We start from the raw sequence: 23,893 nt of genomic DNA, 5'->3' as shown, positions 1-23,893 counted from the left end.
AAAAATTAAAATTTGGTATCAACATCAGGAAAAAAAAAGAAAAAAAGCCTCTTCTCACCAAAATGCTTTCAAATTAATATTTCATCTTCCTACGTGCAAACCAGCATCTTGGAGTGGTGACAGTCTTAACATAAATTAAAAATCTTGACATGAAATCTTAAAAAACACCGGAAAAAAACCTCCCTTGTAAATCATAATTTCTAACTGCTGTTGCCTTGTAGGTGTGTTAGCAAAGCCTCTGCATATAAACTGTATACAAGGCTGCAAATTCTAAAATAGATTATTGGGGGGGAAAAAAAAAGAAAAAAAGGATGTAACTTTTTTGCTCTGCAAAGCCCTTGTGTGTGAATGCAAACTCTGTGAATAATAGTAATAAAGTGAAACAGGTACCTAAGCAATAGCAGAATAAAGCTCTAGCGTGTCATTAAGCAGCATAACTGAGTGAAATTATTTTAAAATATGATTTTCAAATATAGGTCTCCACTAATAAGTTCTTATCCCATCGGATCTGCCCCTACAGCTGATTTTTGCCTTCCAAAATGTATTTAATAGTCTCACGCGAAGCTGTGGGAATCTGGGGACTTGCAGGTCACGTTCTTGCCCGGCTCGTGCAGAGCCACATCTCGGGTACAAATCTATAAATGCCGTGTCTAAATCTGCCGTGTGAAACCCTGACTGGCCTTGGTGCCAATTAACCTTGGTACCTGCAACTGCAGCTTGCACTGGAGGCAGCAACCTCCCGATCAGGCTGGCATGGGCAGTAAATTGTTGGATATTGGATTAGAGACTTCTGTTAAGCTGTTGTAAAAGGCCTGGGAAGGACTCCTCTGTGTTCTGGTTGACTAATACTTTCCATTATAAAAGACTCTTTCTTTGGGAAGCATTAACACCTCGGTTGTTTGTTGCAGGCCTTTGATATTTAGCAAGGGGAAATCCCAGAGGCTACAGTGGGACCTATTCATTGCCCAGAGAAACGTGAGTCAGTTTTCCCTGCGCTGGTAAAGTATTAAAAAATGCTGGCTCTCTGGTTCCTGCACCAAGGAAGATTAAAATCAGGCTGCCACCCACATCTGTCTGGCTGCCCCCACTGCTCAAGTGGCTCAGCTGCCCTTGGAACGTCACCTGAATCGCCACAATTTAGGGCCCAGCATATTTAATAAGATTAAAACCCAGGCACAAAAAAGGTCTCACCTGCCTGCAGATCAGGAGCTTTTGAGGCAACAACACGGTGGAAGGAGATTTTTACCCTTTTAATCTGACTATATTTGAGACAGGGCTTTTAAATGCCTTTGCTCTCTCCGGCCAGGATTGCTAAACATCGCAGATAACCTGGAGTAGGTTGTGAGGCTGAAGCAGCGGTGAGCACATGTATGTAAATGGTATATAAATCCTAAAGTCAGCTCTGTGAACATCTTTAACTGTTTTATTTAGACACAAACATTGTTTTTAATTTAAATCTGTTCATTTAAGGATAGACTGCAGCTTAAAAATCCACTCTAAAAGAAAGACTCTCTAATAACTCTTGAAATAATGTGAAAGTCGCTAAGTAAAGCTAAGAAACTTGCCAAAATTGTAATTTCCTCATATACATCTCACAAGCTGTTATCTGATAAATAACATAGTGGACTAATAAAAAATGGGGTGTTTTACCTCCCAGTTCAAACTGTTTGTCTTGTGCATTGGCTTGACACTTTCCCCATGGGCTGTATTTTGTAAATAAATAAATACACACATATATATGCTATGTGAATATAAAAAACCTTACAAGTTTCTTCTCCAAAATGAAATATCATCTGTAGGAATATAAATGGCTATAAATTAAAGTACTTTATGTGCATAATGTTGTGTTTATCTTGCATATATTCTCTAAGCATATCAGAGTAATTTAACAGGAAAGCTGAGAAAACAAAGTGTTGTGACAAGATTTGACAAGGATAACAGTGAAAACTTTAAAATATATTTAGTTTAAAAAAGTAAATGCCCATCAGAGAGTAAAAAAAAAAAAAAAAAAAAAAAAATTGATTTATTTAGAGTAAAAGTCCATTAAAAGCTGTTTTTGTCGAAATCTCTCTGAATTCCCAGCCCAGATCTGTTCCTACCGGGGTTTTCCCTCGTGTTGGTTGGTGTTGCTTCATCAACTTCAGTGGAAGTACAACAGGTTCCAAAACAGCCTGAAGTTCAGCCCAAACTGGCTCTGGCAGAGAAGTCCCTGTTTCCACCAGAACATTTGCTCCAGTAGCTGATCACTGTGACTGAAGCCCATTCAAGCGTCCCCTCTTCTCTTCCAAAACTGTTTTGACTTGGTCAAGACTTCCTTGTTACCACCTGGAGTTCCTGACCCCAACCCACGGCAGTTACATCCAAATTCTGATGGCCTTCACTGTCGTCTTTATATCTGAGGGAATAAAATCGAAAATAATGAAAATATAAGTTACAAACATAGCACTTACAGCAGAAAATAAGAATAATATCTCATTAGATTGCCAAAACTGATAATGTCAGCAATTAAAAGTTGAATTAGATTGCTGCGTACTACGAGGCACTCAAACAAAAGACACTCTGTGTGAAGGAACACCTGCATGAGGGTTCCAATAAATAGCTTTTATCAAATACATATCACATAACAGAAAATAAGAGGCACCTATTTATAATAATATTTTATTTGTTGGATTCTTTTGTCCCAAAGTGTCCTGTCTCGTTTGTACTGCAGAAGCTGTTCCTGTATTTACATACTCTCTTTGGGTGGATACACACTTGCAGGGTTAAAAACTTTCTTCCAACAGTCAAGGCTACAAGATTTCCACAGTGGTAAAAGCAATAAAAGCAAAAAGACCTTTTTGTTTCCTTGGTTTGGCCATCTTTAGCGTAGGTTTTCCTTCACCATAGTGAAACTTCAGTAGTAAATTGTTTCACACTCGAAATGCCTGAAATGGAATCAAACTTAAGAGAGCTTTTAATTAAATATTTGCATCTCTTAAACAAAATGTTTTAGAAAAAAATACTTTATGATCTGAACAAGAATCAACTGGTAGCACACCTGAAATGAGAATGATTGCTGAGATCATGAACTTTTTGAAGATGTTAGGCCAATGAATAACTCCAGGATAAACATTTCTGGAAGATGTGGTCTTTATATTTCAGAATGCCATTATTCTTGGAAAAAAAAAAAAAAAAAAAAGACTGTCATGGAAGGCTTGCAAGTATATATGACAAAAATGAATGCTTTGTTGAAAAAGGGAAAACCACACTAAAATAGCTGAAAACCTTTTTGAAGTCATCTTCCTAAAATGTTTCCAATTTGTGGTTGTCCGAACTTGTCTGGTGGAGGAACCCCAGTGGAAATCCTCTGCGTTGGCCATCAGTGCTGGACCTAAAGTAAGCACTCAAAACCTATAGGTGAGGGGGAATCAGGCATTTGCATAATAATTACAAGGGTCCTGGAAATGTGTGCAAATAAATACTTGATTTTATGCAAAAAAAATAAAACGTTTCATTAATCGACGTGAAGCTAAACCCATGTAAATTTGAAACTTTGGTCTCATTTATAGAAATATGTTTTATCCTGCTCTTTAATACGCTCCCCACATGCACTCTCATGCAGTGCTGCCTCCAGAGTTAGTGAAGTCCGTGAAATAAAACCACATCCTTCAACATCACAGCTGTAGGCACCTGAATCACTGTGTGTTTCGACATGTTTATGCAGATCAGAGGTGCTCTTAAAGCTGAAAACAAGGCAAAACAAATAACAGATATAATAGTACAGAGGAGTAGCCTTGTGGTTAATGTTTAGGACTGGGAGGTAGAAATTTTTGGCTCTGACAATAACAAGTGAAAGCGGAATGTGTGTAAATTGCTTCTCTACCTCAGTTTTTCCACCTGTGAAAAGGGGATAGTGCAGACATCTCTTTGATGTGCTCTGAATTTCATTTTCCATTCCCTCTTTCTTCCCACACATCCACACCGTGCCCAGATCTGGGTAATTTTTCCACAATTATCACCCTTTCTTTATGTTCACGTAGAGAAAGTTCTTCTTGTCCATTGTCAAGCAGTCACTTCATCCTGTCTGGCCTAGAAATTCCCATTATTTCCTTCTGTCCACCCACAAAGTGAACTCAAAAGTGCTTAAATGTTTTACCCCATTTCCAGCATCCAAGGGCCAAGCCTCTCAAGTTCTCAGGCAAGTTTAAACATAATTTGCCAGTGCTTATATATGGAGCTTGGTCTACCACATCACCATGCCATGAGCCTCGAGTTTTCTCATCTGCTGTCACAGAGGGGACAGTGGAGAGCTTTTCAGTGAGAAGGCCCTTGTGCCCACCATGCCACAAAGGGCACAGGTAACATGGTTAACTGGAAAGGATAATAGAGAAAAAAACCCCTCTCTTCAGTTCTGTATTGTTTACTCTGACATAAGACAAAAAAAAAATTAAAATATCATATTAAAATGATGATGCTTTAATACAGTTGGGAATAAAATATAAAGAATGAGATCAGAATGGAACGCGGATACAATAAAGGGTGCAGTGAGATAATGGTCAATTCAGAGCATTTCAGATTACCTCTAGGAAACAGATGAGAAGTGAAACAGACCTAGAGGATCGTGTTTCACTCTCTGGGCCCTCACAAAAAGGGTGATTATTGTTTTGCCCGTGGCGCTTTGGGAGGGTTTCTAAAGGGTGGATGTTGTCTGGAGGCGTTCTGACAGAGGGGCTCTGGCAAATCTACTTTGAGAGTTCAAGGTATTACTACTCTTAAAAGAAAAGTGGCAGAAAAAGTGCGAGTGCCTGCCCTCCACCTCCCCGTTTCACATTCGGGTGTATTTGCTTAGGGCATAACCATGCTCGGTGCTTGCTCAGCTGCCAGACTTTGAGCTGCAGTGGCTGAGACACAGCTTTGCTCTCTGACAGCTCTGGAAATGGGAGAACCTCTGGCAGACGGGCAGGAAGGGCTGTAACAACTTAATGCTGAACAAATGCTGCTGTGTGCGGATGAATCAGCAACCGGATGGATTCCTGCAGCAGGAAGAGCCTCCATGAAGAAGGTTTGAATTTAGGCAAAACCTGTTTTATTTGAATTTGATGCCATGCATTATTTTGTAATCAGCCCAGTGTTATACAAATGTCCAGGGAAAAACGTGCAGTTGAAGTTCTAATGTTTTCTCAAAAAAAAAAAAAAAAAAAAAAAAAAAAAAAAAAAAAAAAAAAAAAAAAAAAAAAAAAAAAAAAAAAAAAAAAAAAAAAAAAAAAGCAGCAAATATAAGGCTCTGTAACTATTCTGGAATCACTGCCTGCATAGGCACTTTTCCTTGTAGTTTATCCTAGGCCAGAAATTTTTGGTTTACTTTTTCTTTTTTTTTTTTTTTTTTTATTAACTCCCTAAATTCATATGGAAAACTGGTCTGGAATATCTTAATCTGCGAAATCGCATCAGTGAATCTCATCAGTCTCAGGGAGTATCCAACAACTTGTTGGCACGTAAATATATCCACGTAGGGAGCGATTTCAGAATATCTCCAGCATTTGCATTCGCATCACAACTCGTTTCAGAGTAATTTCTTGTAGGTAAGCAGGCTCTTTAAAAGAGAATTTCAATATCTATCAGAGAGCTGTTACACAACGCACCGGGGTAGGAGTGTGAGAGCGTCATGTCTGCACCGGCAGTCTGCACCGACATGCAGATAGATGTGTGTGTGCTGCCAGGATTTGTAGAGAAAGCTGAATCATGAGCCAGGGACATAACTGGCTTTAATATCTGAAGGGATTTGTGTAGTGCCTGAGCAGCTGGACCCCAGGATGTGTCCCAGCTCCCCCAGCCAAGTTCACAGGGCAGCTGGTTCGCTGTGGTTTGCTGGGCCATGACACAGGTTCACATAATCCTTGCTCCTAGTCCAGGCCACCTTCTGATTTTCCCTGGCTGTGCAAGCAGAACACAGGCAGAATTATCAGGGGACAAGGACAGCCAGACACACTGCACAGTTCACAGGGGTTTAAGTGCAGCCAGAGTGACCAGAAGGAAATAGTTCAGTTAGCCATGGGCTTTATTTGATGTATCAAATCTACCTTAATGTGTCATGCTTTAGTTAAAAAAAAAAAAAAACAGAAGAAACCTAACAGCATGTTTAAACAGCTTCATTAGTTAATAAAATTTTTAAAAACCCTTAATTTGGATTTATTTCCAGTTTCTTTTCAAAAGCACCTTGAGAGAAGGAAATAAAAAAAAAATCTAGTCAACAAAACAAAAACAATTCTCTATTTTCTAGCATAAAATATGAAAATTAAGATATATCAGCTAGATGCACGCCAGCTATACAACCATTTAAATACAGGCCTGGTTGGAGCTGGTAGCTCACAAGAAGCATCTGATGAAATGCAGAGTTGCTCAGCATCCGTGCATTGACTTGCAGTCAGTGAAAAACCGTGTTTCCTTAAGAATGCAACTAGAAAGCAGAATCTACCCCCACTGAGCAAGTCTGCACAAAGCTGCCTGTATGTTTATACAACCTAAATATTCCCAGGTCTGGCTCCGTGGCTCGAACATTCCTATTCCCAAAGCGGGAGACCCACCCGCCTCTCGGCTTCTGCGTTTCCTGTGTGTCCGACAGCAATATCACAGGTTTCCTCGTGCTTAGATGCTGTGGGATTCTTTCCCAGCAAGTCATAGCTGTTGTGGGAACCTCTGGGGGACCCGAGGGAGATTGTGGTTAGGTCAAGGAAGGACTGCACTGTTTGAGTGAGGCTGATTATGCACTGCAAGGTGAGCAGAGCTGCAGCCCCAGTTAAAGCACACCTTTGGCTCTAACCAAGCCTCGAGTCGTGGAAGCAGGTAAACAGCTACTACAAAGTAGAAGAGCCCCTTAGACTTTCTGATTTGAAGGCACAAGGAATGGAATTTCCAGGGGATGAAGTCCTGCATTTCCAGCATTTGTAACGCAGTTGCCCTAATTTTATATATACTAATTTTCTTAACCATAGAATCGTAGAATGGTCTGGGTTGGAAGGGACCTTACAGATCATCTCATTCCAACACCCCTGCCATGGGCAGGGAAACCTTTCACTAGACCAGGTTGCTCTGAGCTTCTTCCAGTCTGGCTTTGAACACTTCTAGGAATGGGGAGTCCACAACCTCTCTGGGCAGCCTGTGCCAGGGCCTCACCACCCTCACAGTAAATATTTCTTCCTATTATCTGATCTAAACCTGCCCTCCTTCATCTTAAGGCCGTTCCCCCTTGCCCTACCCCTCCAGGCCCTTGTCTAAAGTTCCTCTCCAGCTCTCTTGGAGCCCCTTTAGGCACTGGAAAGGTCTCTAAGGTCTCCCTGGAGTCTTCTCCAGGCTGAACATCCCCAGCTCTCTCAGCTGCTGTAACAATACTTACAACTCTGAGGTTTATCTGACCCATTCTGTACAAGGTGACCTTGAAAAAAGTAGGTTTTATTTTAAAGAGCTCTGACTTGCCATGTGTCCTTATGTGATCTCATAGCAGCCTTTCATTTCTGACAGGTCTGGCAAGCAAATGTTTTTTTTTTTTTCTGAATTTAAACAGAAACTCCTCTGTGGCGATGCAAATAACTTATGAAGATTTATTAATTAATAACCTATAGCTGCCAGTTGCATTAATAAACTAATACAGCACTGCGACAGTTTCAATATGCTTTTCCATTACCAATTTAATTTAGGCTTAATGAAACCATTTTTTTATCAGTAACTCAATTTTATCTTAAACAGAACAACAAGCTGTTCAAAACGCCAACAGCTTGAAATTTGAGATCTTCTGTCAATTAATGCACTTAATTTCCATCACCAAAACATCCACAAATCCTAAATATATTCCAAGCACTTAAAACCAGAACAAACCCACCACCTCTCCCTTCCTTTTTAGCATATCAACACACAGTTGGTTGAGGTAGGGAGTGTTCTGGTGTAGAAAACGCTGACTGGAAGAGCAAAGCTGGAAAGGAAAAAAAAATTGCTTTTTGACTTGAAAGTAGTTAAATGCTCATTGGGTTTACTTGCAGAGATTTCTTTTAATCCAAGTCTGGCTCTCAGGGGGACTCTTTCTTCAATAATCAACAGCCTTTCCCATCTGTGGGCGGTTTCTCAGCATCAGTGGAATGTCACACTGTGCCGTGGCCACCAAGGGAAGAGAGGCAGTGCCAAGGGAAGAGCTTTTCTGCTGAAACACAGACCTAAGGGTGTTCTGTTGCTCACCTTCCTTATTCCAGTTCACCAAACATGCAAAGCCAAGAGAACTTCTGTGCTGCACGAAAACAGTGGTCTTCCTGGAGCAAACCCTGCTTTCCTTCAATTGACTTATATGAAAAATAGAAATATTTATTAAATCACACACTCATGTTATCCAAAAGCACCTTGAACCTTACAAATATAAACAGAAATATGAGCATACCCACTCACTGTTTTCTGAAACTTGTCTCCTTGCATGATCAAAAATCATGATGTTACTGGAGAACATTTCCTCCACAAATAGGAGATGACACATCCTTTTCTTGTTCGGAGGTTCCTAAGTGCTCCAATAGCCTACATCTTCCTTGAAATACACCAAAACAATCTAAACCAAACAAACTATTTAAAAAACTGCACATGACTACTTTCCTCTTTCTTCTGTAGAAAGAGAAAAGATTATTACATAGTTATGTATTACTGTTATATATATATGTATATGCAGACATTGATGAGGTCCCCTCTCCATCTTCCCAGTCTCTGGAGAACCAGGATGATGGAGTGGTGAGTACCTGACAGCTGCACATCTCCAAGAACTCTGCCTGCTGACCTCCTTTTTTGTTTTATCTTCACACTTTCTGTCTTCGCATTTACATTCGCACGGTGGTTAACCGCAAGCAATCAGCGATCCACCAAACTGTCTTTGCATATAAAAAGCTCTGTCCTCAGATCTCTTGAGCTCAGGAACCCTCTGGTGCTGAGGACACAGTGCAATCTTCAACAGCAGAAGTAGAAAGCTCTGGCAGTTGACATGTCACAAGGGCAAAATCCCGAGTGGATTTATGTTTAGGTGTAAATAGCGCTAAAAAACTACTTTCAGGAGTAAACTTCCTATCATGCAAAAAGAAGCAGCCACAAGTGTCTCTCACCTACCTTACACAGGCAAAAGCTGTGCAGAAAGCTACCTTTTTAGAAAGGTGAAGTGACAGCCTAGACCCAATCAAAGGCTCTAAAGAATCAAGAGGACTAAAATCAAATTCAAGACCAAGAGGCAGGGAAAGATAAAATGTTCTTGATGATAAGAATAACCAAGTGAATCAAACTCAATGACTCGTTGGATACCTTTTAGTCTCAGAAATTAATGCACAAAATTCATTTTACAAAGAGGATTTGCCTAGTTCATTTAACCCAGTAGGTGCATCGTGTGTTCCCCTTCTGCTATTCATCAGGACATCTCTGCAAGCAGAACAAGAACGTGAAAGCCTTGATGACAACCCACGTCCACTGCAATGGGTAGAATATAGGCTGGTATTCCTGGTGCAGAGTTCTGAGCTACAGATTAACATACTAAAGGTACAGAACTCTAAACCCCTTGTTAAAAGACAGAGGAAATCCTAAAACCTCACCCTGCCTACAATGAGGAAACAGGATCCTCAGTGTTTCTGTCATCTCTACAGAGGACATTACACTTCTGATGGAGGGACCACAAAAAAAAAAAAGGTCAAGCTGTTCATGTCTCAGCCAGAAGCTGGAGGACTGATCATCCTTCTAGTGCAACGTGAAGATTTCCATCTCTTTAACCCCAGATTCAAAATGTGACATACAGGACAACAGACTGAACCTCTGACTTTCTATCTGGACTTCCTGGCTTGACCTCAGCCCTGTGTTGTCACAGTGGACTTCGCTGGTGGTCAGTGGGCTGTGGTTGGCCTTGGGTAGCAGCACCAGACCTTCTCTGTTTGTCTTTCTCAGGCCCTGTGAGGAAACTGCACCCTGTTAGTGATGTCCCTGCCTGATTGTGACCCTTCCCTCCCCGTTTGCCCCACGCAGAGCAGCCCACTCTTCCCCGTACCCTCAGGAATTCAACCCAATTATTTACCGAGGGTCCCTGGAAAAGACTTTCTATCCACTCAGTGCCATGACAGCTGCTTCCATGCAGAGGTGAGACCTCACTGGCTTGTCTTTGCCTGTTAGGGTGGGGGGGGGGTGAAAGGAAAATTGTCTTTCATGCCTGGACACCATGATTTACGTGTCCCTTTAAAATGGATGCCACCACCCTGAATGTCAAGAACACAGACTACAGCAGACCCTGTAAAATCCAGGACCTGTTTTTTTTGTGCTGAGGCAGGATCTGTTACACTTTGATCTCAGAAAAGGGTCTTCTCAGTTCCCCAGTGATAGACAAGCTCCAGAATCTCAACAGGCCACAGTATTTGAAAATACCCTATTTAAATGGCTTTCCTAACTTGTGACTTGCACCTTGTTATATCAGTTATAACCTCCTGTTATAACTGATGGGGCCCCTTCACCTGTTCTAATGAACTTTACTTTCTAAAGCTATGATCACAATGATGTGTGAATTTTGTTCCTCTAAGGACTAGAGATTCTACACTATTAGGCCACTGGAGTGAGTTTCCCAGCCAAAAAATAGTCCAGCTGATCTCAAGAGGGAAAATGAACAAATTTATGTTGCCTTGCATCCACTGATGGGATTTTGTCACTGACAGCTAACCCAAAAAGCAACTTGAACACATAAACTTTACCATAAGAAATGCAGAGACAGGTATCTGGGGGGTTCACCAAGAAGGTTCCAGACAGATGTGGACTTTGTTGACACATTTTACAAAACAAAGCCAAGCTGATCTGTTTAAAGCAAGCCCAGAATGATCTGTTCCAGGGCCAGAGTCCCACAGATCGCCTCATATTAATTCAGCAGAAAGGCTTTTCTTCTGGAGAGGTTCTGCTCCTACACTCGGTGGGTCTGAGGCTGAACTGCACGCACAGCAAATACAGCCCATAGTTTAGCCCTTACTCAACCAACCAAGGCGTCTGCTATGAAAGACTGTCGATGGAATGTGGCTTCTCCAATACAGCCAAGGGCAGAACACCAGCTTTGAAGCCACGGCAATAATTTTAACACAAGAGGTAGCTACCAGTATAAAGAAGGCCTTAAAAATGCTCTTTCTTACCACAGAGCTGGGAAAAATTAGGATGGCGAAAGCTGTGCTTCCCTTGATTTGAAGGGATCAGGTGAACAGGAAGAAGAGTAAGATCACCTTGAAATTTATTATGAGGGAGACAACCCTGATCCTGCCTGATAGAATACAAGTGAAAAGTCTGAATGGTATATGAACTGTAAACCACAAGCAGACTCATGAGGAAACTCAACCTCGTTTAGTACTGGCAGTTCTCAGCTTGGACTAATTGGGAGTTGAGGGCATTCAACTCCCAATTAGTCTAAGTTGAGAGTTGCCTATGGATGATAGGAACTGTTCTATTTAAATCATGGTGCTCTAAAATAGAACTGCTTTTGCAATTATTTTAGATAAATTTAAAAAAATCTGAAGATCTCTCACAAGTTCTCATGTACCATGTAGCACTAAGTGAATTTTGTAAGAAACACTCCAGTGAAATACTTTTTAAAATAGTTTGTTTTTTGGTTTTTTTTTTTTTTAAATATGAAGTACCTTTCCAGTGACAATAAACAAGTTTCTTTTGATTTGTATCAGCTTATTCCTTGGTACCGTACACATGAAGAGCAACATGCTTATAAAACCATGCTGGGTTACTGAAGGTAACCTTAAACCAAAATAAAAGCATGGAGAAGACAAGGCAGTTCTGGCAGGAAATCAACTGACAGGAATATGGAATTAAGTGTTTTTAGAAACCGAACAGGCACCGGTAAATATTGCAGTAACATTTAATTAACTCCCTCCAACACAGACACAATTACATCAACTACAAAAACGTAGAACATTCTGCAGTATCCACAACACAAACCAGGCCCTGGATTTTCACCTGCCATCTCATGGCCGAAAAATCTGTCTAGACTAATTGGGTGAATAGTCCCCATTCTCTGTGGCAGGGATGTGCCTGTTAATGTGCTTCTGCTGATTTATGTCTTTGGCACATTTTTTTACCCTTCTCCCCTCTCTCCACTTCTCCCTGCTCCTGCTCACGGGAAGGCCGTGAGGGCAGTGCAGGTAATTCCAACAGAAATGGGAAGGCTGCACAATGATTAAGCTGAATTAAGAGTCAGGATGCTGCACTGCAGTAGTCAGTACTTATGTGGCATGAGGGGACTAAACCTTAATTAGCCTCTGCCTCACTCCACAAAAAAATCCACAAAGTGAAAGTAGACTCATATTGCATTTTCTTCAAGTGGCACAAAGTGTCATTCAGACGCATCGACTGCATCAGTCCAAATTCCGTGTTCCACTCAGTTCCCAATAATTTAACCCTTAACCTCTCTCCTGTGCTGGCACAAATTTTGTAAGGCCACACACTGAATCTGGGACATGGAGCTGATCTGGCTCTCAACCAAATCAGACACTGGGGAAGGGAAACGGGAAGCAGCTGAATCTCCTTAGGCTGACATTGCCATGCTGATAATGCGCAGCTGATTAAAGTGCAAACAGCAGTCTTTTTGTTTTTAAAGAAAAACATATAAATGAAAAAACCTCCATTTATTTTGGATTATCTGGTTTAAATCATCCTAATCTTCGCAGAGTGGATTAAACTAAGCTGCCAGGCATTCTGCATTCACACAAGGAGTTAATCCAGGCAAACCCTGCATTTTAAATTCATATTCCAGTGTATTTCACAACAGCTCCCTAAGGGAGACAAGCCCTTATTTCCTCTGAAGGGCTTGAAACAGGATCTGAGAAATCCAAAGGTCTTGTGTATATGTAAGCATATAGGCATAAATAAAGTGAATCAACTAAAATATCTAGCCAGACGGATCGAAAACCACTTCACTTCTTAATCAGAGCAACCATAAGGGGCTCAAACCCATTTTAAGTTGTTGGCACCAAAACTTTTGAGTATTTCACTGGAGCTTTCTTGAACATTCTTTACATGTAAATAGGAGAGAGAAGGTTTTGGGGCTGTTGCCTGAGTCGGAAGCTTTACCTTTGGGGAAACTGAATCCGACACAGTAAGAGGTACCACAAGTGTCAAGGGGAAGCTCTATGGGTGATTTTCAAAGGGAATTATATTCATAACTGTGGGAACATATTTGCAGGAGGGTGGGAAAGGTAAGCAGTTTTCCCTGCCCTCAAAATTCTCCTCTTTCACAGTGTGCCCTACCCCACCTCCTGGGTCTGGTGGAGCCTGCCTACTAGGTTGGGAAACATTCTTTTAATTAATAAAATTCACAACATAGTTTGAACTTGAAAAAACATGTATGAAGATATTTAGCAGAATGCTACGGACTCCAGGGTTCCATCAGCCAAGACTGCCCACTTACATAAATGAAAAATGGAACATGAAACCAATTAAGTGATTTTTAAGCATGTTTTTCAAGCAGAGGCTGTTCTCACTGACAGATGCAGCAAAGTAAAATTCTGAGGGCTTTGAACTTTTTCTGAACCTCTCAATTTTTAGAATAAATAGCCCAGTCCTGGCAGTATGTGAGCAAAGACTGATGTTGGTAGGTATTAAAGAGTATTAATAACAAAAAGAAATATGCAAGAAATATGTAAGAAATATGATTCTTGTAAGGTATGAGACATAACGTTTGTAACAACAGTTTGTAATCAAACTATGCAAAGTTGTCATAAATAATGTTCTGTATTATATATTTAGGCTTACAGCTTTAAAAAGATGGAATGGGGTACTGCATGTGTAATCCACTAGTAAATAAAAGCCTTTATTTACAGAGATAGAGTTTCTCACAGACTGACTAAACAACAGAACTAACTCTCTCTATATTCACTCCCAGATTTTTATGTCATTCCTTATTTGATGCAAGGAATAAGTAATGAAAAGAGAGGTATGCATTATGTGAAAGCAGATTTGTTAAAGTCAGAGCCACAAGAGCCAGATGGATATTTCTAGTCATGCTTTCCAGGAATAACACACAGATGAGGAGGGACTCACCTTCTATATGTCCATTGGCAAAAGCAATCTCTAAGCTTAAATGTTAAGAGGAAACTGGAAATGAATTTAGACCTAGTAAGGTGCAGGTTAGCAAAGCAAAGCCTGGACTACAACCACCACCAGAAAACAAAAGTAATTTCTCTCCATCACTGCAGTGTATTTAATTAAATATCACACTGGTTCCAGTTCAAGGATGTGATGCACGTGAGGGAGACCACCCAAAGCACCACCAATCTGACATTCCCTTGCATGGAATTGTATTTTCATCCTCATTAGTGTCTGTTCTTAACCTAAAAAAGGTATTTTATGTCATTAATTTTATCACAACTTTTAATATGAAAAAATTATGGATAAGAGAGAAATGGGATTTAAGGTTGATAACTCACGAACCTTTGAAAGGCTTAGATTGACATAAGGGAAAAAAAAGGACCAAAGACCTCTGAAGAACAAATTTGTTGTTTAGATTCATAGCTCACCATTAGTAATCATATGAAGTTTGAAAAATTTGTTTGGTTTTACAGCTTCCCAGTAGCTCAATTCAGTTGTTTCTTCTTCATCAATATTTTGTTTTCAATTATACCACTTAACTGAAACAGAAAAACTCATACAACATGAAAAAATTACTGTAGACCAGATAAAAAATTTTCCTGCACCTGTTTCTTTTTCTGAGAACTATCTTGCTCAACAGTTACACCAAAGGAGATGGTAAGAAAATGTCATCACACTTGTGGATGCAAAGGTAAATGCTCAGTAGCCATAAATATGAGCTGAGGTTCTGAGGCCAGGAGTGACAGATAGTGCTTCCCCATAATGCCATATCAACATGAAGCCACTTTTCATCAGGAATAAACACCTTCAAGATGCAGAAAAAAAAATAATTATAGGCATCAGTATTTATATTAATGTTGTTAAAAAAAGGATAGCAACTGCTATTGCCTTGGTTTACTTGATACAGAAATAGCGCAGTCAAAACAGAATGGAAAAATGATTTTATCTAACACAGGACACCAAAAAGGGGTCAAGATAAAAATCATTTTTAGCTGAAACCAATCTCAGCCACATTTGGACATTAAACTTATATAAACAGCTTGTTGCAAATGTCTGATTTCTGTTACATCACAGAAAAAAATCCCAAACATTTGCAATTGACCAAGGAAGCATCAGATATTCTGTTGCCTTTCTTCAGACAAACAATAAAGACTCTGGACCTGGCTAAATGAACTATAAAGTTCATTTATTTATCTTTAAACTGGGTCTGTTAAAAGCTTTCATATATGCTCTTGAAACACAAGAGAAGTTGCACCTTTGTCGAAAAGATTGTTTTAGTCGCCTCAAAAAGGCAGAAAATTTGAATTCCAGGTAGCAAATTTTATGCAAATGTCACAGAATCCTGGGATGGGTGAGGTTGGAAGGGACCACAGTGGGGTCATCTGGTCCCACCTCCCCGCTCCAGCAGGGCCATCCCAGAGCACATGGCACAGGGTTGTGTCCAGATGGTTCTGGAATATCTCCCATGAGGGAGACTCCACACCCTCCCTGGGTGATCTGTTCCAGTGGTTTACATTTTTGTGGTTGCTTGCAAAGATAGCGGAACACAGTGTTCAGAGTGAGCAAAACCACCCAATTGTGAGTCAAATCTGGAGAACGCTGAGGTAAAGTAGGGAAAGAGGGGGGAAAAAAGCCGATATCAAGTATTCCACTTGCATCACAATTCTCCCAACAGCAAAAAAATCTCCTCCAAAGTCCTTGGGAACTGATGCCAGCTACGTCTGTTCTCCAAACATGAGACTCCTTCAGTGGTAACTGCGAAAATGGACGTGTGTTGTCAGAGTTCTGGGATCTTTCATCCCAAAATTCACAACTTCTCCACCAACCTTGCTCTTAAGACACAGGAAAGAAGTGGCATTTAACGGAGCACTGAAATCTGCACGAAAAGCAGAAATCTGCAGGAAACACATGAAATCTGCAGCTGTGCCACAGCACTGAGAATGCCCACAGTACTTACATGTGTAGTAACTTCTGTGAATAACCTTAGCAGAGAAGCTGGATATTGCTATCTACTGATAATGCACTAGATGAAGCTTGAAAATGTCAGTGGCAAACAGATTTTTCGCTGCCTCACAACGGCAGCAATACCACAGTGCTTTGTTCCTTTTTGCAGAAAGGCACTTCTGCAAAAGTAGATTCTGCAGAAACAAAAGAATTGTAAAAATATGTATTTTCTTAGGTATATGCTGTGACAGTCTCCATCTTAGGTCACAGAGACATTGTTAATGTTGGTCCGATTCTACTTTTTTCACCTTTAATTAAAACTCATTCACCTTTAATTAAAGTGTCTACACCTGTAATTACACTTGATTACAGTGTTAAGAATAAAGAGCAGGATACACAAGAGCCAAACCAGCTATATTAAAAAGTCTGGTGTATTATGGCTATTACATCCACAGAGACTGCCTGTAATTTTCTGCAGAATCGGATTTTTTTGGTTTCCTTTTGAGTGCATTTAATGCTATTTATATAAAAAGTGTAAAACCCAATACCTGTCATAAATACACCAGTGTATGTACCCAAATAAGGCAAATATCATACAAACAGTAAAGGCTTCCGTTTTTCTATAAAGATTCATACAAATCCTGCTTTAAACTTAAAATTACTTAGCAGACCAGTTCCCTGAAAGCGGAGAACTCTGCCATTCAAAAATAATCTTCTAAAATCTGCACGTGCTGAGGCCCTAATCTTAAAAATCCTATTAAAAAAAACCCCTCAGCAGAAATTCTCATGACATCACCTCTCCAGTCTCTTTCCATGTAAGTAACAGCAGTCAATTAAAAAAAAAAAAACAACAACAAACCCAAACCAAGATAATCAGGAGTGAAGCAAAAAGCAGGTAAAAGCCCTCGACTAAGGGCTTATCAAAGAAGAGGTGCAGGTAAACTGAAGCCAACATCATTTTCCAGGAAAACTGAAGTTGGAATTATCTCCCAGGCTAGGAATAATCTCCCAAGCTGCAACATAATCCGTGTGACAGGTGAGATATAAACGACCTGCTGTTTCCAGGTGGTGCTGTGGGTGCCAGTCCGAGTTTTTCCTCCACGTGATTACAAAACTCCTCCGTGCGTTTCCCTACACAGCAGCTTTCTTTCCGTTCGCGTGGCAGGATCAATCCAGAGCTCCCAAATTCTCAGGAGCGCAGAGAAGTTTTAGCTATCACATTGCATTTCTGTAAATTCCTCTTGTAAAATTAGGATTACAGTCTCCTCAAAGACACGAACATTTTATTTATTTTTTTTTTTTAATTAATGGATATCTTTTTTTTTTTTTTTTTAAGAATCTCAGGTCATATTTTGCAAACATTTACCCCTTGACAGAAGCCACAAGTTGTAACATTTTCATTCCAACCGCACAATAAGAGTCTTATGATCACCATCCCAAGCATCTGCTGAGAGTGCCTTTATTGTAATTTAACTCCATGGCAGGACTGTAAAACCTCTTTCCACACGGAAAGCCAAAGCAACCACTACCAGGAGTGTAATTCCAGTCACTTTAGCCTGACATCAGCGTGGGCTCTCACTGAACAGGGCTGGTTCCACTCACCCTTTCTTGTTCTTAAGCTCCAGCTCTGGAATTGGCACAGCCAGCCACTAAATTGATTAGAAAATGGGTCCAAGTGAAAGCTGAGTGTTGGGGGGAATGATGGGCAGATAAATCAGTTTTCTGCTCAACTGGATGCATGTTTGTATCAATATAAAGGAGGCAGCAGGAGTATAAACCAAGGAGAAATAGTCCCACAGTTTTTTCCTGACTCTGAACAGATACAACAACTGCAAACTTTATTAAAAAAAACACAAACCACCTACTGGCCCGTTCTCTGTGGTTTTCCACCTCCCTGCTCTTCCCTGCGTTACCAGCTTCCAAGATCTGCCAGTTCAGCTGCTCAGAGAACCACTCCCTAACTCACTTTATTCCCAGCACTCTTGGATTAGTTCTAAGAGTTTAAAGAGCCTCCAAGCAGATCAGCTGGCGCAGCTCAGTCAGCAGCAGACTTGGGAAGGAGGATGGCAACAAGCAGCTGGGAGGAGCTTCTTCACTTTCTCATCAGCCCATAAAAATCTGGAAGACAAACTCTGTCCAATAGCCTAAAGCATCAGTGTAAAAGCCTGACTCTGTCTTCCCTGGTGCTGATCCTGTGGATTAAAAAAGTTGGGCACTGACATAATGCCAGGTTAAAAAAAAAACCCATGTGTGAAAGTGGAAGATTGAGCAGGAATCGCTGTGCCAACTCCATGGTGTTAAGCACTGACACCATCAGCATAACTGGCAGCATCTTTATACTCCCAGCTACTAAAAATACGGATCTGGAAGTATTTCCCTACCAGAAAGTTAATTACTGTGAAGCTTCTGAGAGGACTGATGGTCTTGTGTTCCAAGTGGGGACTCTTCCCACATGGTAACAGTTTAATCTAAACTGCTACAACCAACCTTTTCCTTCCACCAGTGCTCCAGCTCCCTGACCTGGAGCAGGAAATCCTGGCATCCCTAAAGACAGAAGGAAAGGCAAGAAGAGTAGTGTTTATGCTGCAAATTAAATAATCCACGGTCAGGGAACTTTATATTAAAGTTATCCCAGCCATGGCATTAATACTACTGGAACAAAATATTTCCAAGTTGTAATTATTCTAATTGACCAACACCAGCATCCATAATGTCCCAAGGGGCAAACTGAGAGGCAAAAACCAGCGGAGGGAAAACTGGGAGGGGACTTGAAATCCTCCCACCCATAACAGCACAGCCCCACCTTGTCTCTAAATCCCACCCAAACCACCCACATCCCCCTTTCCTTGCCTCTACACCCCACCTGCCCACTCACCCTCCAATCCTTCCATTTTTAGTGTTGTCTAAACCCACCATTTTCAACATCCTTCACACAGAACGCCTTTGAAAGAGAGAGTGTACAGGTGGCAGTGGAGACCTGGAAGGATCTGTAGCCAAGCGCAGACCACACACATTCATTTGCTCCTTCCAGACTGATAAGTGTCCTGTGCAACCAGAATTTGTGATTTCTTGCGAGCATTAATTGATAACAGCAAGTTCTTGCTCCACTTGAATTACTTCTTAAGCCTCTCTTCATTTTGATAAAATGCTTACACTTAATTTCAAGACATTTTTTTCCGGTAGGTAGATTCAGAAATTCTGGCTGTGCTATGAGAAGACAAAGTAAATTAAGAAGGAAATGTCTATTTTGTATAATTAGAATGACAAATATCCCTATACTAACTACAAATGCTTTCAGGGGTGAGTGGATGAGCAGTAAATAGAACACTCTTTTCCAAGATCCTTCTGCAGGGAACATTCATATCTCTATTCATCCCACTTCTTAACTAAATAACCACACAAGTATATCATGCCTGGAGGAAAACTTAGTGCATGTTGGGATTTGCATGTATTTCATGGGAAAAAAAGTAGTGAAAAAGGGAGGAGAGTGAACGAGAAGTAGGCGCATTTGCCTTCAGGACAAAGTTTCTCATTTTTTCCCTTTGATTATGCAATCTAAGCTCTTCTTTTTTGATCTTAAAAAAAATGGTGCTTTGTCACTGGTTCCAGTCTCTTCAGCAAAACCCTTCTGTTTGCGTCAGCGTGGACTTCACAGGAGGGCAATAAAGTCACTATTCTTTGCCTTTAGAGACACACAGAGAGCCCCAAAAACAACCTGCTCCTGCCCAAATCCCCCCAGCCTATGTATCTATATTTGCAATGTAGCAACTTGGAATTTTATAACCTAACCAGGGCCCTTGGGTGCAAGTGCCATCTGTCCATCTGTCAGAGAAAGGTATTCACTCCTCTGAAAGCTCAGACTGAAGTCTTTACACGAGCATGGGTGTGGAGAGAAGGGAAAAGGAGCATGAGCATGCAGGTAATTTATTTATTTTTTTAATCTACCAGCCAGCATAGCAGATTGAGAGCCATTCCTTTTTTATCTACCTCTCCTCAGCACAGAAAGGGTTGGGACTTCCTCGCCCTTTCCTTTAATGAGCTGATTTGATTTTTTAGGTGGGTTTTTTGATTGTAAAGCAACCCTTTATTCCAGTGTCACCCCCTTGACAACACTGGTATCATGTAGCTCTATTCTGTGCATGAGAAAGGACAGTCACTCTTGACAAAACACTGCCTGCAACCTCGCTTCTGCTCTTCCAAAAGCAGTGAAACGTGGGCCTTCCTCATTCCCTTATCACTGATCATCTCACTCCTTGGTTTCTGCATGTTGCTGCACATAACGCACCGAGCGTGTGAATTCAAACCTTGGGTTTTAATTTATGGTATAAACTGAACACACAGGGACACTTTCCCCTCCTGCAAGTAACAGGACATGGATTCTGCTAGGAAAAAAAAGTGTCTGAATGCAATACTCACTAATTAGTTCACAGTCCTGCAGCCACCACAGCTCATCATACAGCGCAGCGCAGCAGGCTGAGCATGTGTTTTTTTAACTATACTTCCAATGTTCTTTGTTGCCTCTCAGGTCCCTCTTTCTCCACAGTTTTGAATCCATTTCTTGAGGCTGAGAAAACTGGGGCCTGGAGAAGAGAAGGTTGTGTGGAGACCTCACAGCAACTTCCAGGGACTGAAGGGGCATACAGGGAAAGCTGGAGAGGGACTGTTCATCGGGAACTGGAGTGACAGGACAGGGGGGGAATGGGTTCAAACTGAATGAGAGGAGGTTTAGATTGAATATTAGGAAGAAAGGCTTTCCTGTGAGGGTGGTGAGGCCCTGGCACAGGTTGCCCAGAGAAGCTGTGGCTGCCCTGTCCCTGAAAGTGTCCAAGGCCAGGTTGGACGGGGCTTGGAGCAACCTGGGCTAGTGGAAGGTGTCCCTGCCCATGGCAGGGGGTTGTAACTGGATGATCTTTAAAGCCACTTCCATCCCAAACCATTCTATGGTTCTGTGATAACCAGCAACAGGAAAAGAGGAAATGCCTTCAAGCTGCGCCAGGGGAGGTTCACACTGGTCATCAGGAGGAATTTCTTCGTGGAAGGGGTTGTCAGGAATTGGAATGGGCTGCCCAGGTGGAGTCACCTTCCCTGGAGGTGTTCAAGAAACAAATGAATGTGGCACTCAGTGACAAGGTGGTGTTCAGTCACAGGCTGGACTCGATGATCTTGGAGGCCTTTTCCACTCTAAATGACCCCGTGATTTTTTGTTCACCAAACGGGAGAGATCCGAGTCCTGGAGACACCAAGGTTACTGAGCTCTGTGAACACAGCCAGCTGTGCTGGGAGGAGGAGATACAGGAACGAGCACATGGCTGGAGGGGAAGGCTGGCAGAGCTTTGCTGGTGTTTGCTCTCAGTAACAACACCCAGCGCGTCAATCCCTACGCGAGGAATTCTGGCAAACGAGCCAGAGCATGTGCAGCCTCCTTCCCTGGGATACCATCGTGGCAAGAACCTCAGGTTCAGGTGGGCAGGAAAAGGGTGGAAATCTGTAGAAAATGAGCACCATTAGTTTCTCCTAATTTTAACTCCTCATTCTGCCACTATTACACCTTTTTTTAAATTATTTTTTGGGTTTTTTTAGCCTTTTTTACATTTCCAGGAGACCTTGAAAGCTTCTTAGAATCAAAATCTGCAAGGAAACAGAACAGTACAGGAGAGCACTCAACTGACAGCAAAAAAAAAAAAAATTAGAACTGAAAAACTTAGCTTTAGTTGAAATAAATCCCCAAACTCGGTATTTTTAATTGCTTTTGATATCAGCTGCTCTGCAGTCATTGCACCCAATAATCAGCTTTTCTGAAATGTTAGCAACTAATCAGGCACTGTGCCTGGTCAACAGTGCTCATGGATAAGGCAGAAAGACAAGAGCATTTCACTGCAAATGATGATGAAGTCCTGACTCGGGGGTGACACTGAAGTCCCCTGGATAAGTCTCACCCTCAGTGTCCCTTCCACGTCACATGCAGTGTCAGGACAAGGGGGAATGGCTTTAAACTGAAAGAGAGTAGGGTTAGATTGATTAGTAGAAAGAAATTCTTCCTTGTGAGGGTGGTGGGGCCCTGGCACAGGTTGCCCAGAGAAGCTGTGGCTGCCCCTGGATCCCTGGAAGTGTTCAAGGCCAGGTTGGACGGGGCTTGGAGCAACCTGGGCTAGTGGAAGGTGTCCCTGCCCATGGCAGGGGGTGGCACTGGATGATCTTTAAGGTCCCTTCCAACCCAAACCATTCTGTGATTATATTGCAGGGGCTGCATATGCTCAATCCTGCCAGAATTGACCCAGCAGCAGCACACACCCAGAACAGCCTTTCAGCACCCAGGAGGGAGAACAGATCCAGAAGGGCTTTCTCAAATCATTTTAGGGCAGCATCTCAGCACCGGAGAAAATCACTGAGCTGACAAAAACCACGACAGAAATACTTTTGTCCCCTTTGTCCCATTGCCACCATGACACTTTGGGTGTGCTGTAGTGAAAAGCCGCTATGTGAACACAAACCTCAGTGACATCTCCAAAAAACCACTTTTCAAGCAGATCTTCACTGTGCATCGTGGTGTGGATGAGCACTTTCCTCCTCCTATATTTTTCCTTCTCCCTTTACATCAGATTACAGCCACCATGAAAAGGCAGCCAAAAGTACAAGATTTTAAAGACTTTCCAGCAGGTATACCCAAACCAATAATAAATGTCAGGCCAAAAGGAATCAGGAGGAGTGACATTATTATTACTTTAAACAGCACCAAGGAAATCTCACTGCTGAACAGTTCCCAAAGAATGCTAACAAAGCTATTTACCCCATGCATTTCCATGTAGCACCTATAGTTTGCATATAACTGTCATTTGGATGTATGGTATTGATTCCATTCCTAGTTTTCAAGATGAGAAACTGAGACATCTTTATAGTATGCAGAACACCAGCAAATCACTCTGACAAACTGGCAGGAAACTCAGTTCTTGAAATAAATCCAACTGCTTCCTGGCTGTTAACTTCAAACAACCCCTGGAACAATAAAATGATACAGAAATGTAGCTGGTTAGACTGAAAGGAGACTGACTGGTAGGTTTGTGCCAAAAGACTCACTTTTCATAGTGGCACAGCTAAAAAAAAAAAAAAAGATTAGATTTAGAGAGTGTAATAGCACTTTATACAGGCATTTTTCCTGAGAGAACTCACCACGTAGCACAGCCAAGGAAGGTTCAATCTCCTCTGGTTTCTGTTACTACTAAGCTATAGAATAAAAATTTTAGAACATGTTTCTACCTCATGTTTCTGTATACTGTGGGATCCACAAAGTTCTGTGAGGTGATGATTGGGCTTAATGCTTTTGACACGAATCTCCATGATTTGAAGAAAAAATGTTTGATGCCTTAATGAAGGAAGAGGAAAGAATAACACTGGTAGAGAAAGGGTTCTGTACCTTGATGCTCTTTTACTTCAGAGCCCGTGTGCCACAGACAGCATTCAATTAAACAGTCTCATCAGCAAACAATGACAATACACAGAACACTACACAACATCACTCCTTTGGCTCCAAGTAATTCCAGTTTGCGACTGAACAGCTGTTATGCAGAAATCTCCCAACACCCGTGGCTGAAAAACAATAACCTTCACGTCCTACAGCTGAAGAGGCAGGTAACGAATGGGGGAAGGAAATTTGGATTGCACATCCCTTAAGGAGCTTCTATTTCCTGCGCAGTTTGGAAACAGCATCGGTACAACTTTGGTATTCACCTGAAAAGCGCTGGGTTGGGAGAGCAGGTGGGCAAGGGCCACTGCTTGCCCCAGGTAAGCTCTGCCTGAAAAGGCAGCAATTTCCAACCTCTCCAAACAAAATCATTTGAGACAAAAGCAA

At 41.5% G+C, this 23,893-nt stretch overlaps 1 pseudogene; it reads right to left on the bottom strand.

Annotated features, from left to right (window-relative positions):
* Positions 1-2,043: 2,043 nt before the first annotated feature.
* LOC114059200 lies at positions 2,044-21,486 on the bottom strand (annotated as a pseudogene).
* Between the last annotated feature and the right edge of the window lie 2,407 nt (positions 21,487-23,893).

Source organism: Empidonax traillii, unplaced genomic scaffold (genome assembly GCF_003031625.1).
Source record: "Empidonax traillii isolate 1590-97213 ecotype Southwest subspecies unplaced genomic scaffold, ASM303162v1 scaffold208:size1045274, whole genome shotgun sequence".
Classification (NCBI taxonomy): domain Eukaryota; kingdom Metazoa; phylum Chordata; class Aves; order Passeriformes; family Tyrannidae; genus Empidonax; species Empidonax traillii.
This window is presented reverse-complemented; position numbering and strand designations above follow the sequence as displayed.